General features: G+C 39.5%; 1 long non-coding RNA gene across 2 annotated transcripts in view; it reads right to left on the reverse strand.

Annotated features, from left to right (window-relative positions):
• Positions 1–537: 537 nt before the first annotated feature.
• Positions 538–27,712, reverse strand: part of LOC132540892 (uncharacterized) — a 232,854-nt gene continuing 205,679 nt past the window's right edge. For both annotated transcript variants that reach the window (XR_009552046.1, XR_009552043.1), the window contains 2 exons: positions 1,412–1,493; positions 538–942 (listed from right to left, as the gene is read on the reverse strand). This is a non-coding gene — a long non-coding RNA (uncharacterized LOC132540892). The remainder of the gene's footprint in view (positions 943–1,411; positions 1,494–27,712) is intronic.

A 27,712-nucleotide genomic window follows, 5' to 3' on the forward strand; every position in this document is an offset into this window, starting at 1 on the left:
ACTCGCTTCATCTGTGTTGCAACTCATTAATCAGAAAAATGTGTTGAGTGATGAGGCTCTAAGGTGGTTTGACTTTTTAAATAAATTCCAAGATTTGGATATCAAATTCCAAGTGGAGCATTAAATAGCCACTTGAAGAGGATCGAGGAATTGATTATTCTGTGCACTTTCTAAAATGCAAGTAAGAGTGTTCTAAATGTTAGCATGCTTACCTGCTTAGATGCTGTGTATGCTTTCATATGTTTGTACTACATCAGTATCTCATCTTTGCAGAGCTGAGACAGTAGGAAGTTGTTTTGGTGATGTAGGAGGTGGTGCTTTGGGTTTGCAAACATGAAATTTTATCCCTACACAAGTGCCAGAGTGCTGTTTATGGCCTCTGCCTCCCTCCCTCCTCCCCTCCTCCCCTCCCTCTCATCTCTAGTTTTCCCTCCATCTTTCCCTCCCTTCCATCTCTCCCTCCCTTTTTTATAGTTTATGAAGTAAATGAAAGATCTTTAAATAAATTATTTTAAAGGGGCTGTAAATGTAGCTTAATGTATGCCTTACTTGAGTTCTTCCATGGCCTCATCTTCAAGCCTGAATCAGGAAAGAAGACAGAGGGGGAGGAAAAAGGACAAAAGCTTTCTGTAAAAGTAAAGATAAAAAGGCCCACTCTGGAATGACAACATAGTATAGTGTTCAGGGCAGACAAGCCTGGTTTGTCTACAATCTACTATTGCCTTATCATGAGCAGTACTTTTAATCTTTCTTTCTCTTTTTTTTTAAGGTTTTATTTATTTATTAATGGGAAAGATAGGAGGAGAGAAGGAACCAGACATCACTCTGGTACATGTGCTGTCGGAGATTGAACTCAGGACCTCATGGTTGAGAGTCTAGTGCCTTAGCCACCGTGCCACCTCTCGGACCAAGTATTTTTAATCTTTCTGAGACTGGTTCATTCTGCAAAATGAAGATAATAAACATAGTGAGTAGTGCACAACAGATGATTTAGTCAAATATTACTTATGATGTTTATAGTAATAATATGACTATGATAAATATTATTAACTACCTCTATACTTGCTAGGAGAAAGTAGCAACTGTAAATATAGAAGTATCATGCACAAGAGCAGCACATTATGCTTATTTAGTAGCAAATGATAAAATGAATGATAATATCACTGTAAGTGCAGATTAATATTTTTAAAAAAGCGTTAATTGAAATGGGAACATTTTCTGTCTTGACCAGATCTTATATAAAACCTTATATTATCTACATATATTGATATAGTATAATAAAATAAATCTATCTCAAAAATACACATACACATTTTGATTTAACTAAATGAGAAACAGCTATCAAGTATCTACTATCTCAAAAATTACTAGGGACTGAATGGTGGCACACCCAGTTGAGCACACACATTACCTTGCACAAGCACATAGCAGGGAAGCAGGTCTTCAGGTGTCTCTCTTTCTCCTTCTCTATCTTCCCTTCTCTTCTCAGTTTTCTGTGTACCATCAAAATGAAAGGGGAAAAATGGCTGCAGGAATAGTAGATTCCTTGTGCAGGTACTGAGCATAAGTGGTAATTAAGGCCACAGCAAATATATATATATATATATATAAATACATGAACGAAAATTATTCTATGGTGTATAGATAATTCAACAACTGTACAAGATACCTGTTTGCATGAAGCTAAGTACTGAACTGGTGATCTATTTTCTAATCCCATGAAGAAAATCACTTCTAACTCTTAAAGGGCCTGAGAAATCAGCAGTCAGAGAGACTCAGAGGGACTCAGAGGTCCTCCAGGGCTGAATCACACAGTGATTTACACCACTAAGTACCATAGTCTGAAATAATAGCTCTGCTTTAACTTCTGTTTTCTTTTTCTCATAAACTTTCAATTTGGACAGTCACAGTGGGCAGGCTTGTGCCTGCTTCGGGCAGTGTGAGCTAGGAGGCTGTGGGTGACTGAGGTGGTGCAGAGTGAAGGCAGCAGCCTTTGCTTCTAACAGAGCTCCTCCAGCAATGGGAGAACTGATGCTGGCTCATGGCTCTGAGAACAGTCAGGGCTGAGAGCCAGCCATCTGAGTTTCTCTACCAGAATGTTACAGGGAGAGAGCAAGGCAGATGAAGTCTAAAGTTGAGGCTGACAGTGTTTTATAGACACCTGTCATGGGGGGATGAAAGGTTTTACCCATGTGTCAACAATTGTACTATTAATCTTGCAATAAAAAAAAAAAGAACAAAAAATTATGGAATGTTATATTAAAAGAAAAAAAGAACTGTGACTATCAAAGGAGACCACGTGGGACCACAACAAGACAGGACTAGAATGACTTTGGGAAACCACTAAATCACCAGAGCATCCAGAAACTACAACTCTGCTCAGACTTCCAGCTCAACCCAGTTGAGGAAATTCTCTAAAGAACATGGAATATCAAAGCTCACCTGGGACTGCAACAATATAAGACTGGGACTACTTTTGGAACCCACTAAGTCATCAGTGAGTGAAAACACATGTGGCTTATGGACAGAGAGGAGCCTAAGCAGGAATTCCTGGGGCTAAATCCCATATCTACTCCCGAGCAACTGGTAACAGTCTGGCAGTTTGCCAGTTGAGGAGCCACCTATAGTCTGTTTTACCAACAAAAAGACCACTGAAGGGAGAAGAAGACTCCCCTAAGATTCAACAAATGCAACTGTGAGTCTCTATTTACAACTACCCTCAGAGGCTGGAGCAGCCCCTGTGCTGACATAGGGAGGCAGAGAACTGACCAGAAAACTCAGGAGAAGACCAACACCCCAGTATTCTAGCAGTGGGGCTGTATAGTGGGAGCCTTTCCACGTTGTTCTCTTGATGAGAACATGGTGAATAATTTCCTCAGAACCTACAGAGTATAAACAGGACTTATTTAGAAACTCATAGGGCCCAGCAGTGCTGCCCAGCTTGGCAGAGAAGCTGAATTGAGCTTGAAACTTTGAATCACTGGGGTGTGGCAGTCTCTTTGAATAACCACTCTCTCCCACCCTGTTTTAACTCTTGGTCAGGAGTGAGTGATTAAGCTAAAGCAACAAACTACGTATAGTTAAAAAGCCCTTGGGCTACCATAGCCTATAGGGAAGAAAAAGAACAAAAGAGGCTTTAACAGCCACTATGCCTCAGCTCAAGGACTGAGATAACATTGAAACAACTGTTAATTTCCACAACTGTGAATTCAAGTTACTTAGACACAAGTCAATGCATGCAAGAGTGATCAGTGGACTGAAAAGTACTGAGAGAAGGACCTCATAACACACTATAATAATGGTTAAACCAAAAAGAAGTGAACCATGACAAAAGTCCACCTAAAAGCTCCCCAAAGGTAGAAACACAGAAGAATGAGATCAATATCCAAATGCTAGCTAAGAAATTAGTCACAGGAGTGAGGAAAGAATTTGAAAGAATTTTCATCAGAAATGCAGGAACAACAAATGAGACTTTGGAAGAAAACACTAGTTATCTCAAGGTTATTAGAGCTTTGAAATCTGAAATAGCTGACCTAAGAACACACCTAGCTGAACAAGCTAATACAGTATCAGGACAGGGTAACATAATAGCTGAGCTACAGAAAACAATAGAGGGGTGATAGAATAGAATAAATAAGGCAGAAAACAGAATTAGCAAGACTGAAGACTAATTAGAGAAAACTAAGAAAGAAGTAAGAGATCTCAAAAAGAGATTAAGAGATATTGAAAACAACAACAGAGACATATGGGATGACTTAAAAAGAAATAATATACGTATTATAGGCCTACCAGAGGAAGAAAGAGTGGCAGGGGGAGAAAGCATTCTACAGGACATAATAGATGAGAACTTCCTTAGTCTAGACAACATAAAAGACGTAAAGGTTAAAGAAACCCAGAGGGGTCCCAAACAGAATTAACTCAGACCTAAAAACACCAAGACACATCATATTTAGAATGGAAACAAATAAGGATAAAGAAAGGATCCTGAAGGCTGCAAGAAAAAAACAAAGCGTCACCTACAGAGGAAAACCCATAGGATTAGCAGCAGATTTCTCCACACAAATACTACTGCCAGTATCTCTACTGAGTGCTCAATGAGAAAGGCTTTCAAACAAGACTACTATATCCCATTAGACTGTCATTCAGACTAGGTGGAGGCATAAAACCTTCTCAGACAAACAACAGTAATTGAAGGAATCACCAAGCCTGCTCTGAAAGAAGTACCGAAAGGTCTTCTATAAATCAGATCACCATAAACATGCCATATATCAGAACACTCTAAAAATCTACAAGAATGGCATTAAAATATCTTTAACCTATAATATCAATAAATGCCAATGGCCTGAATTCACTTATTAAAAGGCACAGAGTAGGAAGATGGATCAGAAAACATAACCCAACCAGTTGTCTACAGGAATCCTACCTAACTCAACAAGACAATCATAGACTCAAAGTGAAAGGATGGAAAACTACCATATAAGCCAATGGACCACAAAAAAGGGACAGGAACAGCTATGCTCATATCTGAAATGACAGACCTTAAAATAAATAAAAATTAAAGAGATAGGGATAGACATTACTTAGTGCTCAGAGGATCAATCAATCAAGAGGGTTTAATGACAACATCTATGCACCCAAGGAGAGGCCATCTAAATACATCAAACATCTACTGAAAGAGCTACAGCAATATATTAACAGCAACACAGTAATAGTAGGGGACTTAAACACCCCACTCACTCAATTTAACAAAGAAACAAAGGAGATAAATGGAGAGGTAGATAAACTAGAATTATTGGACATTTTCAGAGTAAAAATGTTGATTTCACTGTTTTTAGCCTATCTTGGATGGAGCATAAAGAAATCATGTTAAGTGAAATAAGTCAGAAATAGGATTGTTCAGAAATTGTGCAGATGTGGTCACATCCACCATGTTGTCCCCTCAGGGTATTGTCAATTCCCGCGAGAGTTGAAACTATATTCCCGGAGTGCCTTTCCCAACCAATTCTGTCCTGACTTCCACTTCCGGTTTTTATCCTATAAAGCCCGCTGCTGCTGGTGGTCCAGTCTCTTTTTGCCCCTTTTCACCTTGGCGACCAGATGCAGAGAAGGGTTGCTGGGTAGAGGGAGGCAGCCATTTTGCTAGCTCCACGTGGCCTGAACCGCTGAGCTCTCTCTCTAAGGTATCTGCATGAATAAAAATTTGTGTTCTCTCTCTGCTCCAATCCCTTCTCTCTCTCCCCCATGATGCAGCATGACAAAGGATGAATATGGGATGATCTCATTCATAGGCAGATGTTGAAAAACAAATCAGAAGAGAAAACACTAAGCAGAACTTCAACTGGAGTTGGTGTATTGCACCAAAGTAAAAGACTTTGAGGTGGGGGGGGGGGAGGGTTCAGGTCCAGGATCAGGATGACAGAGGACCTACTGGGGGTTGTATTGTTGTGTGTAGAATGAGAAATATTATTCATGTACAAGCTATTGTATTTACTGTTGACTATAAAACATTAATCCCTCAATTAAAAAAAAAGAGGGAGTGGAAGAAATAAAACAGATTCATCCCGAGTTCAGAGATAAATAATAAAGGATCAGAAAGAAGTCAAAGGTGGTATACCTGGCTGAGAGCACACACTACCCATTACCATGTACAAAGATCTGGGTATGAGGCCCTACTCCCCACCTGTGGGAGTAGGGGAGCTTCACAAGCAGTGAAGCAGGTCTATAGCTGTCTTTTTTTTTCTCTCTCTCAATTTCTGTCCTAGATAATAAAATAGAAAGAATGAAGGAAAGGAAAGGAAAGAAAAGGAAGGAAGGAAGGTAGGAAGGGAGAGAGAAAGAAAGAGGACCACTGGGAGCAGTGGATTCATCATGCCAAGCCCCAGTGATAACCCTAGTGGAGACAGGGAGGGAAGGATGGGGGGAGAGAGGGAGAAAGGTAAGAGGGGAGGTAGGAAGAAAGGGAGGAAGGAAGGGAGAAAGGGAGGGAGGAAGGAAAGAAAGCAGGAAGGAGTCATTTCTTAGCCAGAGAGACAGTTTGATAAAATAAGTATCTGCTAAAGTTTAAAAGAAATAATGAGAGAGAGAGAGAGAGAGAGAGAGAAATATTCAGAATTAGATTGGAACTCTAGTCAGACTGTATTTGCATAGTGGCCCTGGATTACTGAGGCATTTCTTGAACTCTTATTGGCTCTTGATTTGTCTAGGTGCTATGTGTCTCAGGAAGAGAAAGTCTTGAGATTTTGCAACATTCCACCCAGGTGTATATATTTTCAGAAGAGAATATGCCTGACTCTGTAGAAACTAGGCTACTTGGAGACTAAAGCAGGCTAAGGTCTTCCTGGTCTTAAGCAAAGGAAAGTGGGGCTGAGGGTTCAGCTGCCAAGGGATGTTAAATGGGAATTTGCATAGAACTTATAGTTCTCTTATAGAGCATAGTTTTCTCTAAATAACTGTGGGACTCTGTTCACAATCATTTGTTGACTAGTCAGAAGTTACCTGGATATGGAAAACCCATAAAGGACTATGCTGATGATTTGTCTATTTTTGCTGAGAAGGACTGTTTGTTTCCAATGGGATCTCATTGCTAGAGAGATGGCACAAAGGAGTCACTTCTGAGAGCTACTGCTGCTTTTCACAGGTCCTGCTATAGAACACTCCAGGCTATAGGAACCAAGTTCAGTTCTTGATAGTCAGCATTGATGGGAACAGATTCAAACTTGGGTTTTTCCTAAAGACTCTTGTTATCTGGGATTGGGCTGTAGTGTACCTAGTTGAGTACTCACATTACCATGTACAAGGACCCAAGTTCAGGTCCCCAGTCCCCAGCTGCAGAAAGGAAGCTTCACAGTTGGTGAAGCAGAGCTGCAGGTGTCTCTCCTACTCTCTCCATCTCTATCTCCCTTTCTCTTTCCATTTTTTCTCTGTCCCATCAAATAAAAAAAAGGGAAATAATAAGACACTGTTATGTTATGATGTCAATAGAGACTGCTGTGAGCTACTGAAATGAAACTCTCTAGAGAGCTGAATTTTGATTAAGAAGCATAAAGCAATCCTTGAAGGCCAATGGACAAATATGCCCTCAGAACAAGAATTGGCCTTAACATAGATGGAAAGAGCAGACTGTGATTTAACAGACTCCAAAAAAAAGAACAGGCAGCAGATTAGCAGCACAAGGCTCATAGTTTCACAGCCTTTTTTGAGGTCAGTTCCCATGCTCTGGATATTTACTTATTTGTTCCCACTGGTTATTTTCCTTAGTTTCCTTGTCACTGATATTTCAGAACAAACCATATCAAAGTGTCATAGAGGGGCCTAAATAAGATATTCTTTGCCTGGTATGTTGCAGATACTCACAATGTGACAGCCACCACTATTCTTTATTTTATTTTATTTTTATTGGATAGAGATAGAGGGAATTGAGAGGGAAGGGTAGATACAGAGGGAGAGAGACAGGGAGAAACCTGGACTTATTTCACTGTATGTGAAGCCCCTCCCACACACACACACTTGAACTTGAATTTGAGTCCTTGTGCACTCAATTGGGTGAGACACTGCCTAAACCCCAGTGTTCTTTACTGTCCGGATTCCAAGTGAAATGAAAAGTCATGAAAAACTCCAAGCCATATGTCTGTATATCCATCTATTTATTTATATTTTAATGTGCCACTAGTGAGTGAACCTAGGACTTCTGTGTGATACTGCTGAGCTGTCTCCATGGTTAAACTATTTTCTCCTCCTCCTCCTCTTCCTCCTCCTCCTCCTCCTCCTCCTTCTTCTCATCCTCCTTCTCCCTCTCCCTCTCCTCCTTTTTGTTCTTTTTCCTTCTCCTCCTTCTTTCTCCTCCTCCTCCCCCCTTCCTCCTCATGCTCCTTTGATAACAGAGAGTGAGACAGAGACACACAGAGAAGAGAAGCACTACAGCACTACTCTACCATCCATGCTGTTCTCCCATGTGGCACTGGGGCTCACATCCAATGCCTTATCCACAGTCAGAAATACACTCTACCAGGTGAGCTGTCTCCCGGCCCCCACTCTGCCTCTTACCTTTCTCTGGATGTAGTCTGAGAAAATTGCTCAAGTCCTAGAGGCAGGTGAACTTACAATTGATCCTAGAAATTTCATGTGCTTGAGAGACCAGAGTGCCCATTGGCTATATATATCTCATCATGACTCCAGGGCACATTAGCATTAAGCTGCTGAAAGGGTTGTAGCCATCAAGGGTTTTACTTCTGAAAACGAATTTCAACCAAATTCCTCATGTATAAAAGATGCAAACCCAATTTCTCTTAAAAAAAAAAAAAAAAAGCCCATGCTTGGTTAACTTCCCCCTGCTTGTGCTTTACAGGCAATAGCTGAATAATTCGGATATGATTTTGCAATTCAAATCCTGCGCCTCTTGATGCGATGTTCCAGGTGACTGAGAATAAATGGACATTAAGCAATTGCTGGTGGCTTTGGAAGGTCATGATATGCTTCCTTCAGCAAGCCCAAGAAGACCCGTGGGCACCTAAACTTTCAGCCTCATATTTCTCTGATTCTAGACACCAATCATGTGGCACGGGCATGCAGCTTGTTCTGACAAACACCTCATGTTCAATTAAGACAGAACTCAGAGCAGACTTCTAGGGCTGACATTTCAACTGGGTATTTAATTCATCCCTCCATTGTCTTTGCACTTAAGTCCTGCCTCCAAGGAAGCTGAATACTTTGAGCAGATGAGGAAAGAGGACAGTCATTTCTCACATCTTTAGCTCATAACACAGAGAGTCCTCGCCTGCCAATTGCGTTAATTCTTTCACCATTCACAATGCACAAGTCATTTACTAAAGATGAAATAATTGACATACTTAAAGAACTCACTATAAGGATTTTGGACTAAAGTACTTGAAACATTATGTAGTAAGAATCCATTAAATTCAGGTTTGCCGGGTGGTGGTGGACCTGGTTGAGTGCATGGACCCAGGGTCAAGCTCCTGATTTCCATCTGCAAGGGGAACAACTTCACAAGCATTGAAGCAGTGTTGCAGGTGTCTCTCTATCTCACCCTTCTCTATCTCTGCCTCTCTTCTCAATTTCTCTGTCTCTATCCAAAGTAAAATTTAAAATATTTTTTAAAATTCCATTAAATTATAGAGACACTGCAATTTGGGATGTAGCATCAAATCACTGGTCCACTAAGAAGCAGTTTTAAACATTATAATGTAATATTCACACCTCATGTTTGAAATAGCTAAAATACAGTTAAACTGCTTTTCACATATAATACATTGTGAATACATGCAAGGTCACTGGAATAGACTTGGGTGTTTGTTTAGTTAGTCTTTATCGAGTTATTTTATGCAAATCCCTGAACTATCCTGGAATTTTACAAGGCCTCATTATAGTTGGGTAGACAGTAAGTTGTATACACACATAACTGAAATAAGTATAATGCTATTTATATTCTATAGAAATGCTGTACCAGGTTGGTGAATTTTATGAGGTAATTGATTGACTTTTGATGAAACACTAAGTGAAAGACTCCTTAGGATTTAAGTAAAGTGGCATTTAGGTTGAGACCTGAAGAATAAGAAGCCAGTCATTGGAAGAATGGAAGTGTATTTCAGGCAGAATGGAAAAGCATAGAATCCATTCCTGAAAGTTAAAGAGCTGAGTATACTATAGAAACTTGGTATATGGCAGGCTGGGAGGTGGTGCACCTTGTTAAATGCATGTGTTACCATGCACAAGGATCTGGGTTCAAGCCCCTAGTTTCTCACTGTAAGTGGGGAAGCTTCATAAATTATGAAATAGTGCTGTGGATTGATCTCTCCCCCCCCCTCCATATCCCCCTTCCTTTTCAATTCCTCTTGGTCCTATCAAATAAAATAAAAATTTTAAATGAAATTTTAAAAAAGAAACTTGGTTGTGTAACTGGATAAGTCAGAACAAGGAGGAGAGTTAAATGACACTGAGTTTATTTTCTGGTTATCCATATGCAGAATGTGAGACTCAGAGTGATGGTTTAAGCATGTACAGGTAAGCAGTGACGAGCCTGCACTTGGATAGTTGGTCTTCTTTGTCAACTCCTAGCCCATTCTGCAGTTCTAAGGTCAAGGAGATCAGAGAAAAGTTGGACCAGGGAAACAAAAGTCATTGTGTCTGGTCTTGTGGAAGTTGCCATGACACTGCATGTGGGTTTATTATATTCCTTTATACAATTCATTTATCCACAAATACTGACAATGTTCTAATACCATGGCAATAAGAAGACATGATGGGAAACAAAAGTGATGATTCTCTATAACAAAAAAAAAAAAAAAAAAAAAAAGAAGAAGCAGAAAAGAAAGGAAAATTACTCTGAGAAAAAAAAAGTAGAACATCACATTTTAACAATGATACTAGTTCTACTTTCTCAGCCCTTGCCTGCTGAAGCTGTTGGAAATCTTTCCCGTACCAAATTTCTCATGGAGTTCATAAAACACAAACAAATTGACACCAACCAAGGAATTCTGGTGTCTGTAGATTCCTTGTGTTTTGAGTTGACTTCAAAGAATAATTATTGTAGTTCTGTGATAAAGATTTTTTTCTCTTAGATTTAGCACTAGTCAGAAAAGAGCACCCTTGTAAGAGAAATGTAGTGAGGAGATTCCCTTATACTGTAATATTGCAATGACTAACACTTTCTCTTGCTCCAAGTAAAGTGTAATACTGTCATTCTTGAACTCATTACACCCCAGAGATATGATACTAATTGTAGTCATAATGATGGTGTTATTGGCAGACACGACCTAACTCACCACTAATTCAGGATCTAATGTGCAACCCAAAGGCCTGTATCAAGAGCTTCAAGTTTCTCTCCCCTGTAAGGCAGAGATAGTTCATGCTGAGAATCCAGCTCACGAGCAGATGGTGAGTCAGATTGCAGAGAAGGTTCATCTGCAGCCCTGCCAAATCTCACAGGTTTTAGTAGGGAATGAATGGGACCCCAAGTGTGTCCCAAGAATGAATGGGACCTCACAGAATGAGGACATCTAGATGGAATGATTTTCAAAATTCCTTTAACCCTCTTGGCCTTTAGAAATGGTACTTTGTGTGTGTGTGGGGGGGGGGGGCAGAGAGTGGTTCATGTGGTAAAGCACACATATCACAAGGTACAAGGATCCATGTTCAAACCTCCACCCACCTGCAGGGGGAAGCTTCATGAGCAGTGAAATGGTTTCAGGTGTTTCTCTCTCTCCCTTTCTCTTTATCTTTCACCCTCTCAATTTACTCTGTACTACCAAGTAAAAATAATAAGAAAAAGTGGACATTAGGAGTGGTGGATCTGTTGTGTGGGCACTGAGTTCTGCAATAACCCTGGTGGCAACAAAGCAATATAATAAATAATAATAAAATAAGTATTAATAAATACTAAAATAAATATAGTAAAATAATAACAATATAATAAATACATGGTCCATTTTCTTTTAAAAATATTTTAATCATCGAGATACAGAGACAGAGAGAAAGAGAAAGAAAAACCAGAGTACTGCTCAGCTCTGGCTTATCGTGGGGTGCTGAGTGCTGAGCCCACTCACACTGAGTGCTGAGCCTCAGAGTCTCAGGCTTTTGCATAGCTATTATGCTATCTTTCCAGCCCATGGTCCATTTTTCATTACCTAACAAGGTTTACAGTAACTGACATATTGCTTATCCACTAGTGTGCACATGCTCCCATGCATGAAGATCTGGGCTTGAGCTCTGTGGGGAAGAGGAGGACTTCAGAGCTGTGGATTGATATTGTGGTATCTCTCCTCCCTCTCTCTCTTTGTCACTCTGTATGTATGTTTCTCACCCTCTCTCTAAAAGACAAAAACAAAAAAAAGGCTGAAGCTGGAGTTGGGAGGGAAGTGGCTCAACTGTAGAGGAATAATTCCTTGTATTCATGAGGCTTCAATTCAACTACTAATACTACACACACACAGAGAAAAGACAAAACCAGGGGCCGGGTGGTGGTGCACCTGTTTGAGTGCACATGTTGCAATGTGCAAGGATACAGGTTCAAGCCCCCAGTCCCCACCTACAGGGGGAAAGCTTTGTGAGTGGTGAAGCAGGGTTGAAAATCTCTTTCTGTCTCTCTCCCTCTCTGTCTCCCACCCTTCCTCTCAACTTCTGACTGTCTGTATCCAAAAAATAAATAAATATAATAAAAAATTTAAAAAGACCGTTTTTTTTTTAAAAGAAAAGACAAATAGATGGTAGATGGCAGAACAATGTTTAGTGTCCTCTCTCTCTCCCTTCCCATTCTTCCCTTTCTCCCTTTTCTCTCTCATTAAAAACAGCCATGGAGGTGCTTCAGTGATTGAATTCATGTATGAACCCTGAGTTCAGTCGTTTAGCATCCAATAAAGACAAACCAAAAACTGAAGCCCATCTGACTTGAATGACATCAACATCAGGAGCTACCACCTAACACGTTTACCTGACACCTTTACCACTCTCAGATCTTTCTCAAAGCTCTTCTCATAATCAGCTCCTTCAAATGTACTCTTGGGCATCCATCAGTTGAAGAGGCCATTATTGTCATTTCTTTTCAACTTTTCACCAGATTTTACTGTTACCTATTGCTCCCTTCTGTATTTGTTGCTTGTAATCTCTTTTCAAAAAGAGATTTCTAGGGACCAGAGAGTGGCACACCTGGTTGAGCACACACATTACAGTGCAAAAGGACATGGGTTCAAGCCCCTTGTTCCTACCTAGAGGGAGGAAGCTTCACAAGCAGTGAAACAGTGCTGCAGGTATCTCACTCACCTCTCCCTCTCTTACTCTCCTTTACCTCTCAGCTTCTCTGTCTCTCTCCAAAATAAATTGAAAATTATTTAAAATATTTATAAAAAAGGTTTCTGTGGTCCCATTTTCTCCTGTTTCATCTCCTCTTGAATCTTTTCAAAGTCTTCTCTTCCTTCACCTACAACATGATCTGTAGACCACCCGAGCTGCTGTCCTTGACCCTGCTCCTCCAGCTGGAGTGTAGTGATGACTTTGGTCATCCTTCCAAGACATGGCAATGTAAGAAAGCCTTTCTTTGGCCCCTCCTTAGAGTCTTTCCTCCAAGTTCCTGTAGCATACTTAAGCCCTGCATCTCTGAATCTACATCACCACATACTGGAATATGTTTGAACTGTGTTTCCTGTGATACCGAGTTCCAAGTGTATGGACCTAGAATTTCAGTCATCTTTATTTGGGGTAGTTGATAGAGGTTGGCACATGATTAGCTCTCGGCATCTGTCTGTTAGGTTTTTGAAACAGCAAAAGAAGACAATAATAGTGAATTTATAAAATCCTATATTGCATCTTTCTTGTCTACCAGGTCTATCTTCTGTGGGAAGTTGCATGTTCTATCATATGAGAACTTTGTTTATAGAGAAGCTTATTTTCTAACAAATGTTACTAATGTTACTAGTGTCATGCCATTTTGCATATCATGCAGTTAAGAAGGTGAAAATATTTTAAAGCTGGTCAATGTAGATCCACAAACAATATACTATAAAGTAACTTTTCAAACAAGGGTTTCCAACTTCTGTGTCCAAAATGCATCAACTGCTCAATATCTTTTGTCATCTCTGTATGAAAATACCATGCTTGTGCACTGGTTTTGAGTCAGTAAGGGACAGCTTATCAAAAGCTCTGGGAGCCCAGATATAAGGCCATATTTGCACAATCACCATCACTGCCACCCACGTAGGTTCCTTTCAATGACAATGAAAATTTTTAATTAAAAAAAAAAAGGGTCCGATTCACAAAGTGTTGTTCTCTGACTCTCAAGTTAGCTCTGCAGTGAAATGATCCAGTTAAGCTGGGACAGTTTTTTCATTTTCCTTCTGAGCATGTGTTTATTTTTTTACTGGTGAACGAAACAATGCATCTTGATGTTAGCCTGACTCTGTAAGATTCATTGACATGATCAATGTTACACAAACAAGAAAATTCTTGAAATAAATGGCAACAAGCAAGTATAGATTGCTCTGGAGCTTCTAAAATCTAGGCTATACTGAGATATGAAAAAAAAAAAAAAGGAGTTGAGTAGAATCAGTCTGAGGTTCTATCTGTTGGGTGGTGTCTTTTTGTGCAGAGTCATAGTGGATCACCCACTGAGTGACTTCAGACAATAGTGGGGACATATTTGGGTCATCCATGGAGCAGCTCCTTCATGGAGAACCTCTTTTTCTCTCAGCCTCACAGGATGGGAATTGCTCCAGTTTTCTTTCTCAGTATAGGATGCACTCAATAAATGTTTGGTAAAATAAATCCAGGTCAAACTGTATCTCCGGTACTGGGATATGAAAATAAATAAGACACATTTTTCCCTGGAGAAATTCACAGTTTGACAGGGAAAAAAAAAACAAAGAAACTAAGAAAACAGGATAAGAAAATGTGATATAAATGAGGAAAGTAGTAAAAATTTTAGACAGTTAGGTGGTATTAGAACAGGGTACATCCTTCAAGCCAGAGAAGCTAGAGGAGAAGGAGAGTATTCTAGGATCATTGAGTATTTTAAGATCATTGAGCCTCTTACTGGAACACGATGTAGCATGGTGCTGGTGAAGGGGAATATGGAGTAAAGTTGGTCTGCAAAAGCAGACTGAGCTTGGGTTGTGTGAGTATCATAAATCATGCAAAGGAGTTTAGGTTTCACTTTCCTCACCAAAAATAAAAATCGTGAAATTCCATGATATGTATAGGGCTCGGTTTTCGAGTATGTTGTTTCTATGGGATACTACCAGAGACTGTACCAAAACATTTACTTAGTTTTGAGTTCATGGTGGCAAGATAATTTAATTGAGTGGAGCAGAGAGTATGGAACCGGTTATGAGAAATAACCCAGTTGTGAGAATTTCCTAAAATATATAGTATAGCCCTCTCTCTCTTAATATTTTCTTACCTTACTAAGAGGCTACTATCCTGAATTCGGTATATATTTTTCTAATTATTTTTTGCTCACTTTATTGAGAAAATGTTGATTTATGGGATAGTTGTTTCCAAATCTTCCCAAGATAAATATTAGCATACCTGTATTACACTTCTCCACCATAGTGTCCTAAGTTCCCCCCCACACACCCAAGTCCTTGAATCTGCTGTGGTAGTCCACAGTCCATTAGTTTCATCCTTTATCTCTCTCTCTCTATGCCCCCTCCTTTGTTTTTTTAATTCCTGCCTATGAGTAAGATCATTCAGCATTCATTTTTATTTTTCTCTTATTTCACTTATTTCTAGCTCTACCCATGTTGTAGCAAAATAAGATTTCACTTTTTTTTACAGCTTACAGTTAGGATAGTCCATTCTGTGTGTCTACGACTCCCCTCCTCCCAAATCACCATAATGGGGAGATAATGAAGACAGTTGTTGCCACGTGAGTACAGTTTCTTATCTCACTATGATAGGTATCTGCACACCACTGGCAACTCCAGCTAAATTCTTCCTCCATTGTTCACTGAGGGCCCAAAGCTCTCACAACCCCCCTTGTGTCCCTCCTTTAGAGAGCTTGGTTCTGTTACAATAGATCACAGCTAGTATAGGTTTCACCTTGTGCTCCCCCCCTTGTTTGTCTCTTAAATTCCAACTGTGAGTGAGTTCCTTCAGTACTTGTCCTTCTCCTTCTGACTTCTCTCACTTAAGATGATTGATTATTATTATTTTTTTTTTACAAGAGCACTGATCAGTTCTGGCTTATGGTGGTGCAGGATATTGAACCTGGGTCTTTGGAGCCTCAGGCATGATAATTTCTTTCCATAACCATTATGCTATCTACCCCTGCCCTCACTTAACATTATTTCTTCAAGTTCTATTTAGGATGTGGCAAAGGAGAAGATTTTACCTTTTCTTACAACTAAGTAATAAACGACTGTATGTATTACCACAATTTTCATGTTTTTTAAAAAATTTTCATTAGGAGAAGTAATGGTTTATGGGACAGTTGTTGACACATGGGTACAATCTCTCATCTCCCCATGGCAGGTATCTGCAAAACACTCTCCTCAGCTTAGGTCCTTTTTCACTATCATGTGCCAAGACTCCAACATCCTCTCTACCATCACTCATCTTTTGCTAGACACTTGAATAACTTCCAAATTTTGGCTATTAAAAATTGTATTTATGAGAGTCCAGTGGTAGTGCAGTGACTTAAGAGCACTTGGCGTGAAGCTCAAGGATCTGAGTAAGGATCCTGGTTTGAGCCCCCAGCTCCCCACCTCACCTGCAGGGGAGTCACTTCACAAGCAGTGAAGCAGGTCTGCAGGTGTCTGTCTTTCTCTCCTTTTCTCTGTCTTCCCCTCCTCTCCATTTCTCTCTGTCTTATCCAACAATGATGACATCAACAACAACAATAACTAAAACAATAAAAAAAACAAGGGCAACGTAAGGCAATAAATAAATAAATATTAAAAACTATTTCTATGAACATAGGTATACATAGAGCTCTTCAGATAAATGTGTTGTTGTTGGGATACTTAGGAAAAGAACTGCTAAATCATATAGCTGATCAATTTTTAATGTTTTGAGGAATCTCCAGACTATTTTCTTTAAGAGCTGTATCAATATATACCCCACCAGCAGAATATCAAAAGTGTTCCTTTCCCCTCACATCCTTGCCAAGACTTGTTGTATGATATCCTTACAGTGGTGACACAGCAGCTTATTATTGTCTTAATTTATATTTTTCTGATAATCAGTGATTTTGATTTTTTTTTTAATATTTGGGGGGTAATGATTTACAGTACAGTTGTTGGTATATGAGTACAGTTAGGACCTTTTCCATCATCATAATCAAAACCCCAAGATCATTTTCACCCCCTCCCTCCCCTCCCCAGAATCTTTTGCTTGGTGCACTACTCTATACAGTCTAAGTCTGCTTTGTGTATTCCTCTTCTCCTTCTCCTCCTCCTCCTTCTTCTCATTGATTTAATAATGATTGGAAAAACCATAGCATAATAAGGGTACAATTCCACACAATTACCACCACTAGAGTTCCATAATCCATCCCCTCCATTGGAAGCTTTCCTATTCCTTATCCCCCTGAAAGCATGGGCCCAGGATCATTATGGGGTGCAGATGGTGGGAGGTCTTGCTTCTGTAATTGCTTCTCCACTGGACATGGGCATTGGCAGGTTGATGCATACTCCCAGCCTGTTTCTGTCTTTCCCTAGTGGGGTAGGGTTCTGGAGAGGTGAGGTTCGAGGATACATTGGTGCATTGGTGAGGTTGTATGCCCAGGGAAGTCAGATTGGAGTCCTGGTAGCATCTGCAACTTGGTGGATGAAAAGCATTGAGATACCAAGCAGAAAAAATTGTTTAATAATCAGGAACCTAAATGTAAGAATACAGCAGGTGAGATTCGGGTTCTCCAAAAAAGGTGATGCCTTTATTTTTTTTCCCATCAGGATTATTTGGGTTCTCCATTTTGGCTAGTAGGTATTTTTTAGATATATTCCAAGGGACCCATTACTAAGTTTTGCATGAGCCAGACAGCTAACATGCAGGTGGACCAAAGGTATTGTCTGAGGAGATGGTGTCAGAGTTTGCCAGGCCAGCGACACGCGAGAGATGACCCAGGAACCGAGCTGGTAGTGGCGAGGCAGTTTAAATCCTTTATTCATCCCCCTGCTCAAGCTCTAAAAGGCTGGAAAATGGAGGTGGCAAGTCTGAAATGGAAGTGGCTTGACAATAATGTACATGGTTAGGAAAGGGGGTGGAGAAAGGTAAAAGGGGGCTGGGAAAGGTAGAACTTCCTTATCAACTGTTAGTAGGAGTTTAATTGGTAGGATTAACAATACTCTGCAGGCAGGGAGGGTCTTGAGGTTAGAAAAAGAATATATCAAATGGGCAAAATGGGTGGGAAAATAGGGAGGAGACCTTAAGTCATTTGTTAGACAAAGCAGAACACTGATATATAGATAAGAGAGCAGCCATTGTATCAAGGAATTCAGGGTGAAGCAGGGGAGCTGGCTTAATGCTTTAAAGAATGCTGAGCCCCTGAGGCAGATAAATGCAAGGTCTGGAGACAGGAGTAAGCTAACAGGGAGGGAGAAAACTGAGGTCCATACCTCTCCCAAGTTCAACCTCAGAAAGACAGAGTCTGACAGAGAGATTTGTTTCCTCAGTTCCCCATTTTTCAATGGGAAAAATCTCACCACGCTCAACCTAGTTCTCATAGTATTCCCAGCAAGAGTTGGATGTGTGTTCCTTTTTTGTCCTTGTTTTCTTAAGTTCTACCTATGAGTGAGATCATCTTGTACTTGTTTTCTCTTTTTTAGCTTCTCTCACTTAGCATAAATGAACATTTTTTTTCACAATGTATTAACCATCTGAATATTTATTTTGAGAGTCTATTCATATCTTCCCTTCATTCTAATATTGTTGTTGTTATTTGTGAGGTTTTTTTTAAAAGATTTATTTATTAGTGAGAAAGATAGGAGAAGAGAAAGAAAGAACCAGACATCACCCTGGTACATGTGCTGCTGGAGATTGAACTCTGGACTTTCTGCTTGAGAGTCCAGTACTTTATCCACTACACCATCTCCCAGTCACGTGAGTTCTTTATATATACACATATATGTATAGGTTATTGTTCCTTTGTCTGATCTATGGGACATAGAGTTCTTCTCCCATTCCATAGGGTACCATTCTGTTATGGTAGGGGTTCCTTTTGGTGTAGAAGCTTTACAGTTTGCTATAATCACATTGGTTGAGTTTTCCTTGTTGGAAAAGTCTCCAAATATATTTCTGAAGCAGACATCGTAAAGTGTTCTGCCAATATTTTCTTGTATGTATTTTATGGATTGCAGTCTTACATCTAGGATGTTGATCCATTTTGTGTTGACTTCTGTAGTGGTCCTGTTGTATTCTTCAGCATGTAGTTTATTCAGTTTCCCCAACACCACCTATTAAGAAGGTTCTTCTTGTGTCATTTAATGTTCTGGAACATTGTGTGAAGGCTTATTTCTGGGCTCTCAATTCTGTTCCATTGATCTGAATGTCTGTTTTTTTTTTTCCCCCGAACAACACAGTTTGATAACTACAACCTCATAATATAGTTTGAGGTTAAAAAATGTGATGCCTAAAAAAAAAAAAAGTGATGCCTCTATTTTTTTTCCCCTTAGGATTATTTTGGTGATTCTGGGTCTTCTGTGGTTTCAAATAAACTTCTGTTGCATTTGTTCTATTGCTTTAGAAATTTACATGGGAGGGAGTTGGGTACTAGTGCACCTGGTTGAGTGTATACATTACTATGCTCGAAGGCCAGGCTCAAGTCCCTGGTCCCTACCTGTAGGGAGGAAGCTTCATGAGTGATGAAGCAGTGCTACAGATGTCTTTCTCTGTCCCTCTCCCTACCTCAACCTTTCCTCTAGATTTCTCTGTCTCTAGTCAATAAATAAGTAAATATTTTAAAAAATTCATTGGAATTTTGACAGAGATTGCATTAGATCTCCATATTGCTTTTGGTAAGATGATAACTTACTTTTTAAAAAATATCTTTTTAATATATTTATTAGAAAGGTAGGAGGAGAGAGAGAAAGGACCAGATGTAACTCTGGGACATGTGCTGCTGGGGATTGAACTCTGGACCTTCTGCTTGAGAGTCGAATGCTTTATCCTGGACCACAATGGTAACTTATTGATACTAATTCTTCCAACCCATAAGCATGGGGCAACTTTCCATTTCCTTGTGTTTTCTATTTCTTTTATTTTTTCCTTTTTTTTTTCTGGTGGGGAGGGGTTTGGGCAGTAGTGCAGCGGGTTAAGTGCACATGGGGCAAAGCACAAGGACCGGCTTAAAGATCCTAGTTTGAGCCCCCAACTCCCCACCTGCAGGAGGGTCTCTTCACAAACGGTGAAGCAGGTCTGCAGGTATCTGTCTTTCTCTCCCCCTTCTTTCTTCACTTCCTCTCTCAATTTCTCTGTCCTATTCAACAACAACAATCACAACAATGATAAAACAACAAGGGCAACAAAAGGGAATAAATAAATATTATAAAAAAGATATTGTTTCCTAGGGGGTATATAACATAAAGGTTATGCAAAGAGACTCTCATGTCTGAGGATCCAAAGTCCTACGTTTAATCCCTATCACCACCATAAGCCAGAGCTGAACAGTGTTCTGGTAAAAAAAAAAAAAAAAAAAAAAAGAAAATCTTTATTAGGGATTAATGGTTTACACTCAACAGTAGATATAATAGTTTGTACATATGTAACATTTCTCAGCTTTCCACTTAACAACTCAAGAACAACATAAGAACTCTAGGTTCTCCTTTGCCATCATGTTCCAGGACCGGAACCCTGCCACCTCCACCCCATAGTCTTTTAACTTTGGTGCAATACACCATTTTAAAAGTTCTTTTTACTATCTTTTATTTTTAATTTATTGGGTAGAGACTGCCGTGAAGGGGGAGAGAGAGACAGAGAGACACCTATAACACTGATTTCCCACTCACAAGGCTTTCCCCATGCAGGTAGGAACTAGAGGCTTGATCCCAAGTCCTTAGGCATTTTAACATGTGGGCCCAACCAGATGCATCACCACAGGCCCCCCTCTATTTCTTTTCTTAGTGACACAGTTTTAAATGTGCAAGTCTTTTGCTCGTGTTGTTCAGTTGAATTCCTAGATAGCCAATTCTTTTGGATGCTATTGCAAATGGGATTGCTTTATTGATTTCTTCTCGAGTTTACTGCTTTCATTGAGTAATGGCACCAATTTTTGCATATCAATGTTGTAGCCTGCCACCTTATTATATTGTCTAATTATTTCTAAGGTAGAGTGTTTAACTTGCATATCCATATCTTATATAAAGTTAAGCCCAGTTAAACTATATACCTAGACTCCATAGTTCTGCCTCCTCCTCGAATGGATTTGGTGGAGTTGACCTCAGGAGGATGAGTCTGGCCTGTGCTAAGGATTACAACAAGGAATGCTATGCTGTGATGTTTATTTATCTGAAGTATTGGCTCATGTTTTTCTGAAAGGCAGTATGACTGCTGTAATTGATTGTGCATTCTTTTTACTAAGAAACACTAGGAAGTTTGCAGCCAAATTTGTGGCTTAACTACAAAGCAAGGTCCTTAGGGCATGTGTTCTAGGATAAAGACCAAACATGGGGTTTCGCTTGACTTCCTACATCTGTATTCCTTTTGCTTTTATGCCTCCATCTACTTATGTGATCTTATTGCAAGCATTTTAAACTTCTTTGATCTTTTTGGTGAAGGGGGAATGAAACTGAGAGATAATGAAGTGTCTAGCATACAGTACATACCAAAATACTTGCTATTTAATGTAATTTATATCAATCCCACCCACTCCACTACTTTACTGAATTCCTCCATGCTGACAGGATGTTCAAATTCTTTTTTTTTTTAAATATCATTTATTTATTTTTGGCTGGAGACATAATTTGATAGGGAGGGGGAAATAACGAGGGAGAGAGAAAGAGAGAAAGAGAGAGAAAGAGACACTCCTGCAGCCCTGTGTTGACTTGTGGAGGATGAGGAGGCATCGGTAAGGGATAAACTAAAGAAGCAGAGACCAGCAAGGAAGAAGGCTAATTTCAGAGACCATGTTTATGATAAGAGAGGAAGGTGGGAACTCTGTGCTGGAGGTGGACACTGAGCTGGGCACATCACAAAGGACACAGTTGCCCTCTAAGAGAGTGGTGCAGTGTCCTGTACTGATGGGAAGCTGAAGGAGGTTCTAGAGTCAGAGAGTGGCAAGGTCATTTCACTCTGGTGACTATGTAGAGATAAGTCTGGAGAGAGAGAGACTCTAGAAGCTGGGAACTTATGGAAAATATTATTTAAAAAAATACTCTATTAATTTATTATTTGTCAAGTAGAGACAGAAATCATGAAAGAAGTGGGAGATAGAAATCTTCAGTGCCTGCTTCACTATTTATGGAGTCCTCCCCCCTTCCCCGCCACAGGTAGGGACCAGGGGCTTGAACCCAAGTTCCTGTGCACTGTAACATGTGCACTTGACTAAGGGCACCACTGTCAGCCCCAGAAAAGCATTCTATATGTGAAAAGAAGGCAGGGGGGCATGTTGTAACTTAGCAGATGGTAACGAGATGATTTTGGGAAGAAAACCTGGCCCAGGCCCAGCATCCAAGCCAGGAATCTGGGCAACTTCTAGCAGGATACAGAGTGTGTGGAAGGAGGGAGGTACGTATGCCTGAGGGGATGCCAAGTTTCAGAGTGCAAAGCCCACAGGCAGTCATTCATGAAGACAGTTTTGGGGGCCAGTCGGCTACCAGCTGATACCAGAAGAGTGTGAGCAAGTCACCTTCAGCTAGAAAGCGGAAAGGCAAAGCATATGTGCCAGACACTCAGCCAAAAGAAGGCTGGAGCAGGGGTGCCAAGAGCTCAGTGTGCCCCCTCCCCACAGGAGACAGAGAGGGAAGGCTCAGTGCAGACATGCTTCTCTCCAGACTCTTAAGAGTGTTTCAGAGGAACCTCCAAGTCCCTCCTTTCTGCACTGATTGAACTCATCAATCCAGAAGTGACATCATCAGCTAACCTCACGCGATGGCTGAAGCCCTGATACTTGGTTTTAGCACTTACTATAGAGACTGGATACAGCAGAGCCGTGCATAAAATAAAATATAATATGCTTATTATTAAATTTCCTAGTTATTTTCTAATATGTTTATTAGAGAGAATGAGAGAGAGAGAGTGAGTGAGCAGAGCTCAGCTCTGACTTATGGTAGTGCTGGGGATGGAACCTGGGACCTTGGAGCCTCAGGCATGCAAGTCTTTTGCATAAAGACTGTGCTATCCACCCCCAGCCCTGTCCTAGTTCTTCTAAGTAGAATCACTTCATAAAGGCAGCAAGTGTTAGTCCTACATTCTACTAAATGAAGAAAACCCCCTCTTCCTGCTCTTTATCTTTCTATGTCTGCATTTCTACATAGTTGTAGTCATAAAATGATCTTCCACTTTACTGTAGTTGGTATTATGTCACAATGTTTAAATCTTTCTGGCCACACTTTTCTTGCTTTATGTAAAAATTAAAATCTCATTTCAAAATTTATATAAAAAATACTATATGAAAAGTAAAGAAAAACCATCCATAAGTCCCTGGTGCCCAGAGATCATCATTATCAATTCTGAGTACATCTCTCTTGTCATTTTATGTGTCCTCTCCTTAAAAAAAATAATTTTATAGGACAGAGAGAAATTGAGAGGAGAGGGGAAGATACAGAGGGGGGAGAGAGAGACATGTGCAAACCTGCTTCACCACTCATGAAGCTTTCCCCCTATAGCTGGTGACTGGGGGCTTGAACCAGAGTCCTTGCCCATCTTAATAATATGCATTCAACCAGGACCGCCACTGCCCAGCATTCACTGTGTTTTCTTCTATAATTTAACAAGATGGTTTAATTTTAACTTCAACTTTATTCTTTTTTTGGTATTACCTTTATTTTTTGGATAGAGACAGCCAGAAATCGAGGGGGAAGAGGTGACAGAGAGGAAAAGAGACACCTGCAACACTGCTTCACCACTTGCAAAACTTTCCCCTTGCAGGTAGGGACTGGGGGCTTGAACCTGGGTCAATTTGACTTTCAGCTTTATAACTTGAACATTTTTATCAATGCATTATAAATACATTTTCTAACTATATTGTTACTCTATGCAGTATCCTATTTTATCCAAGTCCTACTTTTATACTTGTTATTCCCAATTTGTCATAAGAAATGCCACATTCCTAGATTTTAATATATATTATTAACAAGTAATCACTGAGAAAAGACCTGCATGAATTTTTAAAGCTTTAGTTACATATTACCAAATTTCTATCTAAAATATATGTGCCAACTTATAGTACCACAGCAAAGTAGTACTCATCTCTCTAGAAGTTCACCCATACTGGGTAATACTATACTTTTTCTTTAACTGATTTTAGTTAAATGAGCATGATGGAGTTTTAATATTTCCTTTCATATTACTGATGCTAAATCCTTTCTTTAATAAAACATCTTTGCGTCTTTGCAAGTTGTTGGAATCAACTTCTATGAGTATAAGGGATGTTCCTATTTGGGGGATTTAGGATAAACTCCTAAATGTGGTGCTGAAAAGAGTGCTCTTGTTGATACTGTAATTATAGCCAGCATTATTAGTCTAGCACTAGCTTTTACAGCAGTTAGCAGAGTAAGCATTATCTGAGAACAGCTATCTATAAAGGCAAAGGAGACTTAATGTCTGGTTACTGGTGGGTTAAGGTGTTGGTCATTTTTATTTTTTGTATTTTATATAGAATGACAAGAAAGACAAAAACAAAAGGGATAAAGAATAGGAAAGCTATCAAGGGAGTGTTCTGGTGGTGGGAATTGTGTGGAGTTGTACCTCCTTATCCTATGATTTTTGTCAGTGTTTCCTTTTTATAAGTAAACATTAAAAAAAAATAAAATATAGAGAGATTCCGGAAGATGGTGGAATGAGAAGCTACTAGTGGCTTGAGCTCTGACTACATCTAATAGAAACGGTAGGATTTTTTGCCTTTAGTAGGACAGTCAATAAGGAGTCCTAGCGGTGACACCAAGGATGTGACTATAACTCAATTTGGGTTAGAAAATAGAGTAAAAAGAAAGGGAATTTTTTTTTTAATTATTATTCCTGAAGCACACCCCCCCTCCATAACCAGTCCCGGGGGCCAGAGATCTGCTCCTAGCAGGCTCCCCTGCTGAGCTTCTTTCTTTACCAAGATTCCTATCCCACCAGGGGGTGTCATTCATTCTAATTCTGTTCCCTTCTGAAATCTTTGGCCCTTTTTCTTTCTAAGTAGCCAATCAGCTGCCTCTCCTCAGGGGGCCTGAGGCAATCTGAAGCTATCCAAGCTGAGGACAGAACAGGGTTTTTTTTTTACTCTGTTCTATTTTATTATCAATACAAGATAAATGTGTACCCCTATCCCCCTCTCCTTCAGGTTGACCAGAATTAACTTAGTGTATTTTCCATTGCTAGGGTACTGGGTGTCTTATTCACTGCTAAAATAACTTGTTTCACTCTTCCTACCGCCCCTACACATTCTCTCCCTCCCCCCCACAGCTAATTAAATAATTAAAAAGAAAGAAAGAAAGAACTCTTTCCTTTCACTGCTATTTTATTACTGTTCTTTTTCTTATCTTTTTCTTTCTCTATCTCTTTTTTTCTTCTTTTTCTCATTCTTGTCATCCTTTCTTCCTTCCTCCTTCAGCTTTCTAAATTCACTGATAGACGTTTGGGAATTATTTTGGGGAAGAAATCTGACTCAGAGTGGACTCTCTCTGCATGTATCTCTGCTCTACTTCCCTTTCTCCTCTAGCTATCCCTAGAATATACAGTGGATAGTAAAGTTGCATAACTGTCTATTCCTGCTATTCTTGTCTAGTCCTGAGGGTTTTTTTTTTTTTTTTTTTTTTACTTTCTTAACAATCAGCTGCCTCTGCTCAGGAGGCTTGAGGCAATCTGGGACAGGTTTTTTACACTGCTCTATTTTATTATTAATATTATATAAAGGTATATCTCTTTCCTCCCCTCCTTTAGGTTGACCAGAATCAACTCTTAGGGTATCTTTCATTGCTATGGGACTGGGCATCTTATCCATTGCAAGAAGAACTTGTTTAACTACTCCTACCTCCTCTACAGACTCTCCCCTTCTCCCTCCTCCTAGATAATTAACAAAATAAAATAAAATAAAAATTAATCAATTAAAAAACTTTCCTTTCACTGCTATTTTATTACAGCTCTTTTTCATATCTTTTTTCTTTTCTCTCTCTTGTTTCTCTTTTTTATCTTGTCTTCCATTTCTTCCTTCCTTCTTTGTCTTTCTGAATTCACTGATATTCATTTGTAAATTATTTTGGGGAAGAAATCTGACTCAGAGTGGACTCTCTATGTGTGTATCTCTGTTCTACTTCCCTTTCTCCTCTTGCTACCCCTAGAATATACAGTAGATAGTAGATTTGCATAATTGTTTATTCTTGCTATCCCTTATTTCCTTACTCTTTCTTCTTCAATTGGACTTGGTTGCTATTTTTTCACAGACTGGAGACATTGTTTGGCTAACTGGTAGTGATTAAACTGTTTCAATCCTTGCTTCAGTTGCTATTGTAATTCCTGAGGTTGGTGAGTGCATTTGTCATAAAGGTATTTAGTACAGTGTTTCTTCTACTCAAAACACAACAACTGAGGAACAACAGAACAAAAAAATAAGAAACACATAAATTTAAAAAATGGGTATATCAAAAACAAATAAAACTGATACTACAATGAATGAAGACAAGAGCCCAGAAGAAACTACAAATCAGCCAGAAGTAACCATAGATAATAAAAGTATGCAAGCAATAATAAACTCATTAATCATAGAAATGAAAACATCATTGGAGGAAAGGAATGGCAGTATTAGGGAAACAACAGTTGAGACCCCCAAGGAGAATACTGATTATCTTGAAGCAATTAGAGAACTTAAAGCTGAAATAGATGAACTGAGGAAAGAAGCTGAGGGAAGGGAAAGCAAACTAACAGAAGCAGAAAACAGAATTAGTCAGACAGAGGATGAGTTAGAGAAAACTAAGAAAGAGGTGAAAGAGCTCAAAAAGAGATTGAGAGACACTGAAAACAACAACAGAGACATATGGGATGATCTCAAAAGAAGTAACATTTGTATAATTGGCCTGCCAGAGGAAGAAAGAGAGGAAGGGGAAGCAAACATTCTAGAGGAAATTATAGAAGAAAACTTCCCAGACCTGAATTACAGGAAGGACATCAAGATTCAAGAGGCCCAGAGAGTTCCAAACAGAATCAACCCAGACCTGAAGACACCAAGACACATCATAGTCACAATGAGAAGAAGTAAGGATAAAGAAAGGATCCTAAAGGCTGCAAGAGAGAAACAAAAAGTCACATACAGGGGAAAACCCATAAGACTATCAGCATACTATGGCAAGATATCTATGGAGCCCGAATGAAAAAGGGTTTCAACCAATGATGATATATCCTGCTAGACTTTCATTCAAACTAGATGGAAGGATCAAAACCTTCTTAGAGAAACAACAGTTAAAAGGAGGCAACCATCACCAATCTGGCCCTGAAAGAGGTTCTAAAGACCTCTTATAAACAAGAACATCACTATAATACTTGCAATATATCAGAGCAAACAAAAATTTGTTGAACAATGGCACTACAATACATTAAATCCATAATATCAATAAGTGTCAATGGCTTAAACTCACCCATCAAAAGGCACAGGGCGGGGGATGGATCAGAAAACATAACCCAACCATATGCTGCTTGCAAGAATCCCATCAGAAACAACAAGATAAACACAGACTTAAAGTGAAAGGATGGAAAACTATCATACAGGCTAACGGACCACAAAAAAAGGCAGGAACAGCCATTCTCATCTCAGACATGATAGATTTTAAATTACATAAAGTAATAAAAGATAGGCAAGGACATTACATAATTATTAGAGGATCAATCAGCCAAGAAGACTTAACAAATATTAACATCTATGCACCCAATGAGGGACCATCTAAATACATCAGCACCTACTGAAAGAATTTCAAAAATACATCAATAAAATACAATAATAGTGGGAGACTTCAATACCCCACTCTCACACTTAGACATATAAACAAAGCAGAGAACCAACAAAGATACAAGAGAATTAAATGAAGAGATTGACAGACTAGACCTCTTGGACATTTTCAGAGTCCTTCACCCCCCAAAA

Source organism: Erinaceus europaeus, chromosome 10 (genome assembly GCF_950295315.1).
Source record: "Erinaceus europaeus chromosome 10, mEriEur2.1, whole genome shotgun sequence".
Classification (NCBI taxonomy): Eukaryota; Metazoa; Chordata; class Mammalia; order Eulipotyphla; family Erinaceidae; genus Erinaceus; species Erinaceus europaeus.